This window comes from Macrotis lagotis, chromosome X (assembly GCF_037893015.1).
Source record: "Macrotis lagotis isolate mMagLag1 chromosome X, bilby.v1.9.chrom.fasta, whole genome shotgun sequence".
Classification (NCBI taxonomy): Eukaryota; Metazoa; Chordata; class Mammalia; order Peramelemorphia; family Peramelidae; genus Macrotis; species Macrotis lagotis.
The window spans coordinates 349,049,472-349,061,888 of NC_133666.1; the positions used below are offsets into that span (position 1 = coordinate 349,049,472).

Below are 12,417 nucleotides of genomic sequence, written 5' to 3' on the forward strand. Positions count from 1 at the left end.
TTAATTTGAAAACTCTTGAAAACTATCTTTTGAATATTTATTAATTGGGGAATAACTTGCAACCTTTTAAATTTGGTCCAATTCTCTGAATATTATGTAAATGAACTCTTAGCTGTGAAAATAGTTTCTCAGCTTTATACACCCTTTAATTTTGGCAGCATTGTTTCTATTGGTGAAAAACCTTTTTAATTTAATAGAAACGAAATCATCCATTTTGCAATTTATAATGTACACTATTTCTTGCTTGTTCATAAATTTCCCCCCTTCTGTACATCTAGTAGATATAGTATTTCCTCGGTCTATTAATTGTTGGATCGTGTCTCACTTTATGTTTAAATCCTGTACCATTTTGACTTTATTTTGGTATATTGTGTGAGATGTGGGTCTCAGCCTAGTTTTTGCCACTATTTTACAGTTTTCCCAATAATTTTTGTCATAGTGAATTCTTTTTTGTAGAAGCTATTATCTTTGGTCTTGTCAATTACTGTAGTCATTTACTACTGTTTCTTTAACCTATCCTAATCACTGAAAACTTACTCTATTTCTTAATCAGAACCAGGCATTTTTGATGAGTCCTGTTTTATAGTATAGATTTATATCTGGTAGACCTAAACTACCATCTTTTACAATTTTTATCTGTTCCCTTGATATTCTTGATCATTTTTTTGCTCAAAATTAATTTTGTTACTATTTTTTCTAGCTCAGTAAAATAATTATTCTGTAGTTTGTTTGGTAGGGTACTGAACAAGTAATTTAATTTGTGTTGGACATTTTCAATGTATCAAGTAGTTTGTTGATTTTTTCCCCTCTCTGAAAACCATTCTTCATCATATGGAATACATATGTGGGAAGGTAAGAGGGAGTGCTACTTTGAGATACATAATAATGCTAAAAAACAGAAAATATCAATAAATATTCATTAAAAAGAAAGTGGTAAATTCATTAATATTGATGTGTTCTGGATTATCTAAATAGCACATATAAAGACTGAAGTGTCCATTTTCATTTATTTATTTTTTGCTCCATTCATATTCAAGTTTTACTTCTTTATCAGGTAAAATTCATTTATATCCATTATCCTTTCATTAAATATACAGCAGAGAAAACATCTGTTCAAGATGTTGTTTATTTCCCTCTGCAAACATTTCATAACCAAGTTGTCATGGGCAGACAAAGCTCTCACACCACAGATGGACCAGGATCTAATGTGTAAACATATTCACATATTCGTTGACACCAATTTTTTTTTTCTGACTCACCAATAACTGGGTTGTGAATTGTATTTTTCATAAAAAGTTATTTTGATTAGATTATGCCTTTCTTATGGGAATTCTTTTTCTCAGAGGTGATTTAAAAAGCAAGATCATGTACAATAAATTAAAATCTAAGAAAAATATTTCTACTTCTTGCTATACAGAACTATGATTTTAAAATAGTGTCTGATTATCTCTGCTTTCAAAATTCTTGATTTTAAAGAGAGCAAATATATGCTTTTGAATACTTTTGATAGTTTTATTTCATTATGTACTACTTATTGACATAAAGTATTTTTTCATATACTTTGTATACAGGAATTTAATATCTTCATTCCCTCAGATTTGTGGTTAAAATATTCATATTGTAAAGAAGATATGTGTATATATGCACATTTAACATATATATGTCTATATTTCAAATATAAAAATATTCTAACACTTCAATTAGCAATTGATTTCTAATTGTTCTAGCTGCCTCACAAATCTTCCTACTCTGCTGTATCTTCCACATTGTATCATAAAAAAAGATTTACTTAAGGATAAAACTAGCTCTATAGTAATAATCTTCTAGAGCACCAGTAATGTGAGGTCAAAAGCCTCCCAAACATTGCTCCAAAAAACATTTTAAGCCTCCTTGTACATTACCCCCCCCAATTCTCTGATCAAATTAAAATGTTATTCTCTGAAACTCACACACCATACTCCCTCTACCTTCTCCATACTTTTACATTTAAGCCTGAAATGCATTCAGTACTCTGCTACACTTCAAAGAATCTATCTATTCTTTCAAGATACAGCTCAGTGCTCTACATTTTCCTCCCTTCTCCCAAATGCTGGAATCTTTCCTTCCAAGCTAATTTTATTTAACTGCTTTTTTTTTCTATTCTATTCTATTTATAATTATTCTATATATATATATGTATATATGTATATGTATATATGCTCTTTTTTATTAGAATGAGTCATGATTTCCATCATCTGTATATGTATATCCTTTGTACATAGTGTAATGTGTAGCAAATTGTTATTGTTCAATTAATGCTTGTTGATTGATTTAGCTGCCAGAAATAAGATTAAACATCCAATTCAATTCAACTTAAATTTGTTAAGTATTTTCATAAGAAACAGTGGTGGGTTCTGTGATAGACATACAAATGTGAGTGAAAATCTTCTCTAAAGAAATTTAATTCTACTGAAAAGAAAAATGGACACATCAATGCAATAATTGATATCATTTTTCTTCTATTGAACATAATGTTTCTGAAGAATATTCATTTCATGACTAAGTACAATGTCTGCCATCACTTAAAAATAGGTCTAATGAGTAAGTCACTTTCTTTAAACGCTATTGTTTTTCATTGTGACTATATTGGAAGGTATAGTCAAAATATGATTATAATTTCTCATTTTTGCAATTCAATTATAAAGTGTTCTGTAACAATAAAAAAATTACATGATCAGTGTCAATGAATGCATGTTCCATTCAGATTGTTTTCCTATCAAACTAATTTATTTATTAAAACCTGGGTTTTGAGAGACAGAATTGACATAGTAGACTAAAGGCAGGAACTTTCTGGAATTCTCCCCCAAACCCCTTCAAATGTTTTTAAACAATGACTATAACCAAAATTTAAAGTGGCAGAACCCACAAAAAAACTGAGTAAAACAATTTTCTAGCCCAACAAAACTTGTAAATTCATCAAGAAACATCTATCAAATCTGGGTGAGTTTGGAGGTTAGTCCAGTACAGGCTATACCAGCATAGACTTTGCTTCAGCAAATCAGAAGCAGGACTTTAGAACCTCTGAATCAGCAGCAATAGTCTCAAGTCCCAGATGGTCAGGAGTTTGAACAACAGGTCAGAAGGAAGTTGTAGGAATATCCTTGCTAGCAACAAGGCAGGACTCTGTTCTTTTCCCAATACTTAAATCTGGATCACAGTCCTGACTTGTCATTCCAGGTAGAGGAATAGCAGAGGTGCAGAATGTGTTGCTGCAGGGGAACCAGGACCATTTTCACAGTTCCAAGGCAAAAGAAAGAGTGCTTGTGAATACTCATTGACCAGAGTACAGGCCAGGAAACTAGTAAACAACTCTTGAGATCACATCACATTGAAGAAACTGATTGCAGTCTCCTACAAGTATCTCTGAAAAAAACTGCATAAAATCTCCGAAGTTTGGGACAAGTGCACTCTCCACCCTAGAAGCAGAGCTCTATTATAACAAATAGGTAAAATCAAATTATAGATTTAAAAAATGAGCAAACAGAAAAACAAAAGTCTGACCATAGAAAGTTAGACAAAAGAACAACGTACACACTTAGAAGAAAATTACAAAATTAGAGGTCCTACCTCCAAAGCCTCCAAGAAAAATATGAAGTCATATCAGATCAAGGAAGAATTCAAAAATAATTTTGAAAATCAAGTAAGAAAGGGAGAAAGGAAAAATTGAGAAGGATAATGAGACTGATACAGGAAAATCATGAAAAACAAGTCAGCAGTTTGGTAAAAGAGAGACAATAAAATATTTTAGAAAATGGCATGCTAAAAACCAGAATATAACAAATGGTAAAAGAGGTACATAAAACCCATGAGAAATATGCTCTAAAAAGGAAAACTGGTCAATTGGAAAAAAAGAGGTGCGAAATTGCATTGAAGCAAAAACTCTTTAAAAAATAGAATTGTTAAGATTTAAAAGGACATACAAAAGCTCAATGAAGAAAACAATTCCTTAAAAATTAGAACTGACACATCTGGGGTGGAGCCAAGATGGTAGCATGAAGTTTGCGTACTCCTGGAGCTTTTCTCTACACAATGTTAAATGAAATCTTTACACTGGCATTAAATCTACAGATTTCACTGAAAAAGAGCAAACCAAGTTCTCAATTCTAGACATCATGGAGGGTCTTCAGAGGAAGTCTGTCTCTTTGGAGGAAAAGGGGAAGTAGAACCCAGTGAGTCAGGAGAGTACAAAAGTCAGCTGGAGGCTTCTAGCTGCAATACATCCCAGATCCTGGCTCAGCTATATATCAGGACAGCAGGGAACGTGCCAACCTCTAATAAAGTCTGAGATCTGGAAATACTGGTGCAACAGACAAGACTAGGTTGGAAACAAATTTCTATATAGGTATATTCCTGGGATATATAGGCAACAATTTGGAAAATGGTAAGCCAGAGACCAGATTCTGGGACCATCAAAACAACTCTACACGCTATACTCCAGGAACAGAGTTCAACTATCAAAATGAGCAAAAAAGGTGCTAACAATAATAAGTCAATATTCAGAAAGAGATGATAAAAATGGCATCTCAGAAGTATAAAGCAGTGACAAATTACCTACATGGGAAATCTCAAAAAAGTTTATGAATTGTAGTCAAATCAAAAACTTCATGAAAAATCTTTAAAATGATTTTAAAGATGATAACATGAAGCTATTTTCTCCTGGAGCTCTTCCATACATAATGATAATGAAACCTCTTAACAAACTTTAAAGCTGCAGATCCCACAAAAAAGGGAAGATTCAATGAAGTTTCCAACTGTAGACCTCATGAAGAATCTACAGTGAAGGCCAGTCTCAATGGGGGAGGGGGGGGAAGTAAAACCCAGTAAGGCAGGAGCTGGGAAAGTCAGCAGGAGGATTTTAGCCGCAGTGCAGTCCAGTTATCGAAAGCTTGACAACAGTAGAGATCTGGGATGCTATATGTTAAATCAAAAGGGAGAATCCTAACCCCAAACAACGTCTGAACCCTGGGAATACTGGGACAAAAGACAAGACTGGATTGGGAACAAACCATTGTATAAGTAGAACCTAAAAATAAAGGAGGGGGGGAAAACACTCTGTAAAAGCAATGCTTAAAAAAATAAGTAATATCTTGGCCTATTAAAAATCAGGAATCAAACCACAGCTCCAGCATAAAATATGTGTATCTATACTCCATATAACTCCATATTACAATTCAAACAATAAAGATAAGCAAGAAAGCTAAAAGAGTGCTCATTATAGAAAGCTACTCTGCAGACAAAGATAAAAACAATGGCACCTCAGAAGAAGGAAGCAGTGAAAACTTACCTTCAGGGAAAGTCTTAAATTTTCTATGAATTGGACTCAAATCCAAAAGTTCATAGAAGAGTTTCCAAATGAATTTAAAAACCAAAAAAGAAAGGAAGAAGAAGAAAAATGGGGAGGAAAAAGGGCCTTGCAGGAAATTTATGAAAAAATTAACCAAAGAAATCAACTCTTTTAGAAGCAAATATAAACAAGTGGAAAAAGAATGCAATTCTTCAAAAAATAAAATTGACCAAGTGGAAGAGGATTACAAGTCATTTAAAACTCAAATTGAACAACTGGAAAAGGAATGCAATTAAGTAACAATTAAAATTAACTAACTGGAAAAGGAAACCCAAGAGCTAACTGAAGAAAAGAAAGCCCTAGGCCAGAAGCACAGGGAGGGGAGTCGCTGCGGTTTACTGCTTCAACAGTGCTTGAACGGAACCCGCACGATTCCCGGCCGGAGCCGCCCTTGCCACCTGTCCACCTTCACCTCCACGCCCCAACACTTCTGCTGTCCTCCCGCCCGCTCAGCCGCCGCCGCCGCCGCCGCCGCCATGACCGCCGCGTCTCCTTCTCAGGTGCGCCAGAACTACCACCGTGACTCGGAGGCCGCTATCAGTCCTGGAGCTCTACACCTCCTACGTGTACCTGAGCATGTCGTCCTACTTGGACCGCGACGACGTGGCGCTGAGGAACTTGGCCAAGTACTTCCCGCGCCAGTCCCGGGAGGAGCGCGAGCATGCCCTGCAGAACCAGCGCGGCGGCCGCATCTTCCTGCAGGACATCAAGAAACCAGACCGCGACCACTGGGAGAGCCGGCTGAACACCTTGGAGTGTGCGCTGCACTTGGGAAAAAGCGTCAATCAGTCTCTACTGGAACTGCACAAGCTGGCAACTGACAAGAGCGACCCCCACCTATGGGATTTCATCCAGACGCGCTACCTGGACCAACAGGTCAAGTCCATCCAACAGCTGGGTGATCACGTAACCAGCCTGCCCAAGATGGGGGCCCTCGATTCTGGCATGGCGGAATATCTTTTTCACAAGCACACCCTTGGAGACAGCGACCATGAGAACTAAGCCACCCCGGCTCCCCCCACACCTGGGAACCGTGGGCCAGACTCCTGCTGTCTTTCAGTGCATGCATATTTTGGTTATCTGACCTTTTCATAATCTGTACCAAAAAACGACCACCATTTACATCCCCCAAAAGTGACTTGGTTCTGATAAAAAAATAAAAAAAAATAAAACCCTAAAAATTAGAATTGGACAAAAAGACACCAATGAACCTACAAGATCACAAGATTCCATCATACAAAATGAAAAGACTGAAAATAATTGAAGAAAATGAAGAACAAATGGCCCAAAAATAGATCAAAGAGAGAGAATTTACAAATTAATAAATGACCAGAAAGCCTAGAGAAAAAAAAAGAACCTGCAAAACATCTTTCAGGAAGTTACCAGGAAAAATGTCCAAATATGACAGAATTGACTTTGAAATAATACACATAAGTCCTCCAGAAAGAGATTCTAGGATGAAAACTCCAACAACTATGATAGCCCAGTTTCAGAATTCTCAATTAAAGAAGAAAATACTTCAAGAAGTCAAAAAGCAGCTATTTAGGTACAAAGGAACCATAATTAGATTTACACAGGTTTTATCAGCTTCAACATTGAAGGACCAGAAGACCAGAAGTATGATATTTCAGAAAGTAAAGGAACTTGGATTACAAATGAGAATTTACTATTCTGCAAAATTCAGCATATTTTGTCAGGAGAAAAGGTAGATGTTCAATGAAATAGAAGACTTCCAAAATTTCTGGGAAGTGGGAGGGGAGGGAAATAAAAGGGAAGAAGGGACTGTTAAAAGAGTATGGTAAAGTGTAAATGAGAAGAATTAACCAATTTAGTCAAATAAAAGGATGTAACATAAACACATAGATCACCATCATTTCTATATATGTACAATAAAGTCCAAGAACAAGAGATAGAGAGCAAAATTTCATTTAAAATAACAACAAACATTAAATACTTGGGATTCTACCTCCCAAGATAAACCCAGAAACTCTGGACAAAATTACAAAGCACTTCTCATGCAAATAAAGTCAGATCTAAGCAATTAGAAAAATGTCAATTGCTCATGATTAGGTGAAGTTGATATAAAAAAAAACATGACAATTCTGCCCAATTTTAATTACTTATTCAGTGCCTTACTAATCAAACGACCAAATAACTATTTAGCCAAGATAGACAAAATAGCAGCAAATTCATTTGGAATAAAAGTTCAAGGATATCAAGGGAACAGATGAAAATAAAAAAAAATGTCAAGGAAGTTGGCCTAGATCTACCAGACCTAAAATTGTGCTATAAAGTGGCAGTTTTCAAGTGCCTTGTGCTGGTTAACAAAAAGAATAATGGGAAAAATAGGAGGCATGATAGTGTACCAATCCTTTAATGTGGGAGGAACTGAGTTGAAATCTGTTCTCAGACAATTAATAGTTACTTAGTTTTGTGACCTTGACCAGTAAACTAAACCCCATTGCTTTGCAAAAAGAAAAAAAAAATGAAAAGGTAAAAAAAAATAGAGTTAATGTATCAGTGGATTAGGATAGGGTCAAAAGAACCAAGAATAAATGACTGAAGATTTCTCCTGTTTCTGTAAACAGAACCATTATTTGACAAAAATTTTTCAGAAACTTGGAAAATAGTACTGCAAAAATTAGACCTAGACCAAAATCTCACACTGTATACTAATACAAGGAAAAATATGTACAGGGTTTAGACATAAAATGAGACACAACAGTCCAATCAACAGGCCAAGAAACACTATCTATGGAGCAGAGAGAAATTTATGATGAAGCAAGATATCGAGTATATTATAAATTGTAAAATGGACGATTTTAATTATATTACATTAAAAAGCCTTTGCTCTAATAAAACCATTGTTTCAAAAATTAGAATGAAAACAGAAATCTGGGAAACAATTTTAACAGTTAGAGTTACTGATAGAGGTACCATTTCTAAAATATATGAGGAATTGCACAAAATTAATAAGATTATAAATCATTCCCCAATTAATAAATGATCAAAGCATATGGATAGACAGTTTGCAAAGGAATAAATTAAAGTTATATATATAATCATATGAATAAATGCTTTAAATCAATAATGACTAGAGAAATGCAAATTACAACCACTATGAGGTTCCACTTCACACATATAAGATTGGCTAAGATGACAAAAAAGGGAAAATCATCAATGTTGGAGAGGTTGTGGGGAGATTGGAACCCTTATATATTGTTGGTGGAGTTGTGAACTGACCAACCATTCTAGATATGGAATGCTGCCCAAGAAGTAATAAAATTGGTCTTATCCTTTGAACCATTAATACCAACACAAGATTCATATCTGGAAGAAATCATAAAAAATAGGAAAAATCCTACATGCCCCAATATTCATAGCTGCTCTTTTTGTACTGGCAAGGAATTGGAAATTGAGAGGATGCCCCTCCCTTCAATTCATAAAGTTATATGAATACTATCGTTTCATAAGAAACCATAAATGGTCAAACTCTAGAGAAGCTTGGAATGAAATGTATGTATGAATAAAGGAAATGAAACCAAAGGAACCTTGTGTGTGTATATATATATATATATATACACACACACACACAACATTGTGAGTTAATTAACCTTGAGGACTGCAGCTCCTCTTAGCAGTTCAGAGAAATTGGACAACCAATGGAGAAAACCTATGAATTCTGCTTATTATTTTAAGCAACAAAGCATTTATTCCTACTCTCTCCATTGTTTTTAGTAGGAATGGATGCTGTATTTTGTCAAAAGCTTTTTTCAGCATCTATTGATATAATCATGTGATTTATGACAGGTTTCCTATTGATATAATTAATTATGCTAACAGTTTTCCTAATTTGGAACAACCCTGCATCCGTGGAATAAATCCTACTTGGTCATAATCTATTATACTAGTAATAACTTCTTGTAATAGATTTTATTTAAGATTTTGGTGTCTATATTCATTAGGAAAATAGGTCTATACTTTTCTTTCCCTGTTTTAACACTTCCTGGTTTAGGTATCAACACCATATTGGTTTCATAGAAACAGGTAGAGTTTCATCTTCCCCTATTTTTCCAAAGAGTTTATATAGAATGGGAACCAATTGTTCCTTAAAAAATTGAAGCAATTCATTTGTGAATCCATCTGGACCTGGACATTTTTTCTTAGGTTGTTCAATAATGGCTTATTGAATTTCATTTTTTGAGACAGAGCTGTTTAGGTTTTTAATTTACTTTTCACTTAACCTGGGAAACTTAGATTTTTGTAAATATTCATCCATCTCACTTAGATTGTCAAATTATTTGGCATAGAGTTGGACAAAATGATTCCATATTATTACTTTAATTCCCTCCTCATTGGTGCTGAGTTCACATTTTTCATTTGTGATAACAGTAATTTGACTTTGTTTTTTTTTAACCAAATTGATGAGAGGTTTTTCAGTTTTATTAGTTTTTCATAAAACCAAAGCTTGGTTTTGTTTATTAGTTCAATAGTTTTCTTAATTTCAATTCTATTAATTTCTTCTTTAAATTTTATAATTTCTAATATGTTATTTAATTGGAGGTTTTTAATTTGTTCTTTCTATAATTTTTAGTTGCATATTTAGTTCATTGATTTCCTCTTTCTTTAATTTATTCATGCAATCATTTAAAGATATAATATATCCTCTGACAGCTGCCTTTTGTGAATCCCCTAGGTTTTGGTATGTTGTTTCATATTGTCATTATACAGGATAAAATAATTAATTCTTTTTATAATTTGTTGTTTGATCCACTCATTTTTAAAAATGAGATTATTTAGTTTCCAATTAGTTTTGGACCTGTATCTCCTTGGTGCAGTATTATATATGATTTGTATTGCGTTATGATCTGAGAAAGATGTATTCACTATTTCTGCCTTACTGCAGTTGATCATTTTTATGCCCTAGTACATGGTCAATTTTTGTGTAAGTGCCATATACTGCAGGAAAAAAAGTATATTCCTTTCTATCCCCATTCAGTTTCCACCATAACACTATCATAGCTAGGTTTTCTAAAACATCTATTTATGTCCTTAATTTACATGTTATTTATTTTATGATTAGATTTGTCTAAATCTGAGAGTGGGAGATTGAGGTCTCCCACTAGCAGAGTTTTGCTATCTATGTCTTCCTGTCCTTCTTTCAACTTCTCCTCTAAGTATTTGGATGCTATACCACTGGGCTCCTACATATTCAGTATTGAAATTACTTTATTATCTATAGTTACTTTTAGGAGTTTATAGTATCCTTCCTTGTCAATTTAATGATATTTTTGCAGATGCTTTGTCTGAGATAAGGATTTCTATCCCTGATTTTTTCACTTCAACCGAAGCAAAATATATTTTGCTACTATCTTTTATCTTTACCCAATATGTATCCCTATATATATCCATCAGTTTCAAATTAATTTCTTGTCAGGAGCATATTGTAGGTTTCTGGTTTTTAATCCACTCTGTTATTCACTTATGTTTTAAGCAAGAGTTCATCTCATTCCCATTCAAAGTTATATTTATTAACTCTTTACTGCCCTCCATACAATGTTGCCTCTATTTGTATTTTACCTTTTTTATATTACTTAGTATTTTATTTCTGTATACTGACCTCTTCAGTGTGTTTGCCTTATTATATCAACTCCCCTCCCCTTGCTTTCTGCTTTCCATTTTCCCCTTCTTCCTTCCCTTCCTTCTATTAGTTACCCTTTTTCTCCTTCTCCCTGTACCCTCCCTTCCCTTTCTACTTTTAGTACTTGAAAGTTAGGATTAGTTTCTTAACTGAGTGTTTGTGTAAATTAACTTTAAGCCAAGTCTGATGAGAGGAAGATTTAGGTTTTTCTCTTCTCCTTCCTTCTTCCCCTCTATTACAATAGGTTTTTTGTACCTCTTAATGTAATGAAATTTACCTGATCCAATCTCCTCCATCCTCCTTTTTCAGTACTGTTCCCCTTCTTTAAGTAGGTATTTTTTTAAAAATCATTCTGAGTTACAGAAAAGTCATGAGTGTCCATTGCTTCTGGCTAATTATATTCTCTCTAATAGTTAGAGTTACAATTCTTTTTTCTTTACCTTTCAATGTGTCTCTTGAGTCTCCTGTTTGATGCCTAAATTTTCTACTATGCTACCTTTTTTTAATCAGGAAATGTTGAAAGTGTTCCATTTCATTAAATATCCATCTTTTCCCCCTAGAAGAGAAGGCTCAGCTTTGCTGGGTAGTGGATTCCTGGCTGAATTCTAAGCTCCCTTGCTCTTCAGAATATCTCATTCTAGGCCTTTTGATTCCTTAATGTTGATGCAGCCAGGTCTTGTGTAATTCTTACTGTGGCTTCTTGGCATCTAAATTGTTTTTATCTGGCTGCTTGCAGGATTTTATCTTTTATCCAATAGTTCTGGAATTTGACTAAAACATTCCTTGATGTTTTCATTTAAGGATCTTTTTCTGGAGTGCATCAATGTATTCTTTCAAAAATGATATTGCACTCTGGTTCCATGATATCAGGACAGTTTTTCATCACTAAATCCTGAAATAGTGAGTTCATGCTTTTTTTATCTCTTCAATGTTTTCAGAAATAACTATAATTCTCAGGTAGTCTCTCCTCATTCTATTCTTAAGGTTAGTGGTTTTGCTGATGAGATATTTTATATTTCCTTCTATTTTTTTTCAATTTTTTGGTTTTCTTCAACAGACTCTTGCTGTCTCATGGTCATTACTTTCCACAGACTCCATTCATTTTTTATAGAAGAATTTTAATTTATCTTTTGTAGCACCTTTTCCAATTGGTCAATTCTATTTTTGAAAGAGTTTTCCATTTGAATAATTGAGATTTTAAGAGAATTATTTTCTTTTTGCATTTGTCAAATTGTATTTTCCAATGATTTGTTTTCTTGGTGCAAGGTGTTAATTGTCTCTCCCAAATTTTCCAATTGATTTTTAATCTCCTTCCTGATTTCTTCAAAGAAGTCTTTCTGTTCTGAAGACCAGATCATATTCTTCTCAGAGGTTCTAGTTCTCTCTGAATTAG

The 12,417-nt window shown here is 34.0% G+C and overlaps 1 pseudogene; it reads left to right on the plus strand.

Moving 5' to 3' along the window:
* The first annotated feature begins 5,692 nt into the window (after positions 1-5,692).
* On the plus strand, positions 5,693-6,521 carry LOC141501642 (ferritin heavy chain-like; annotated as a pseudogene).
* The last annotated feature ends 5,896 nt before the right edge of the window (positions 6,522-12,417 follow it).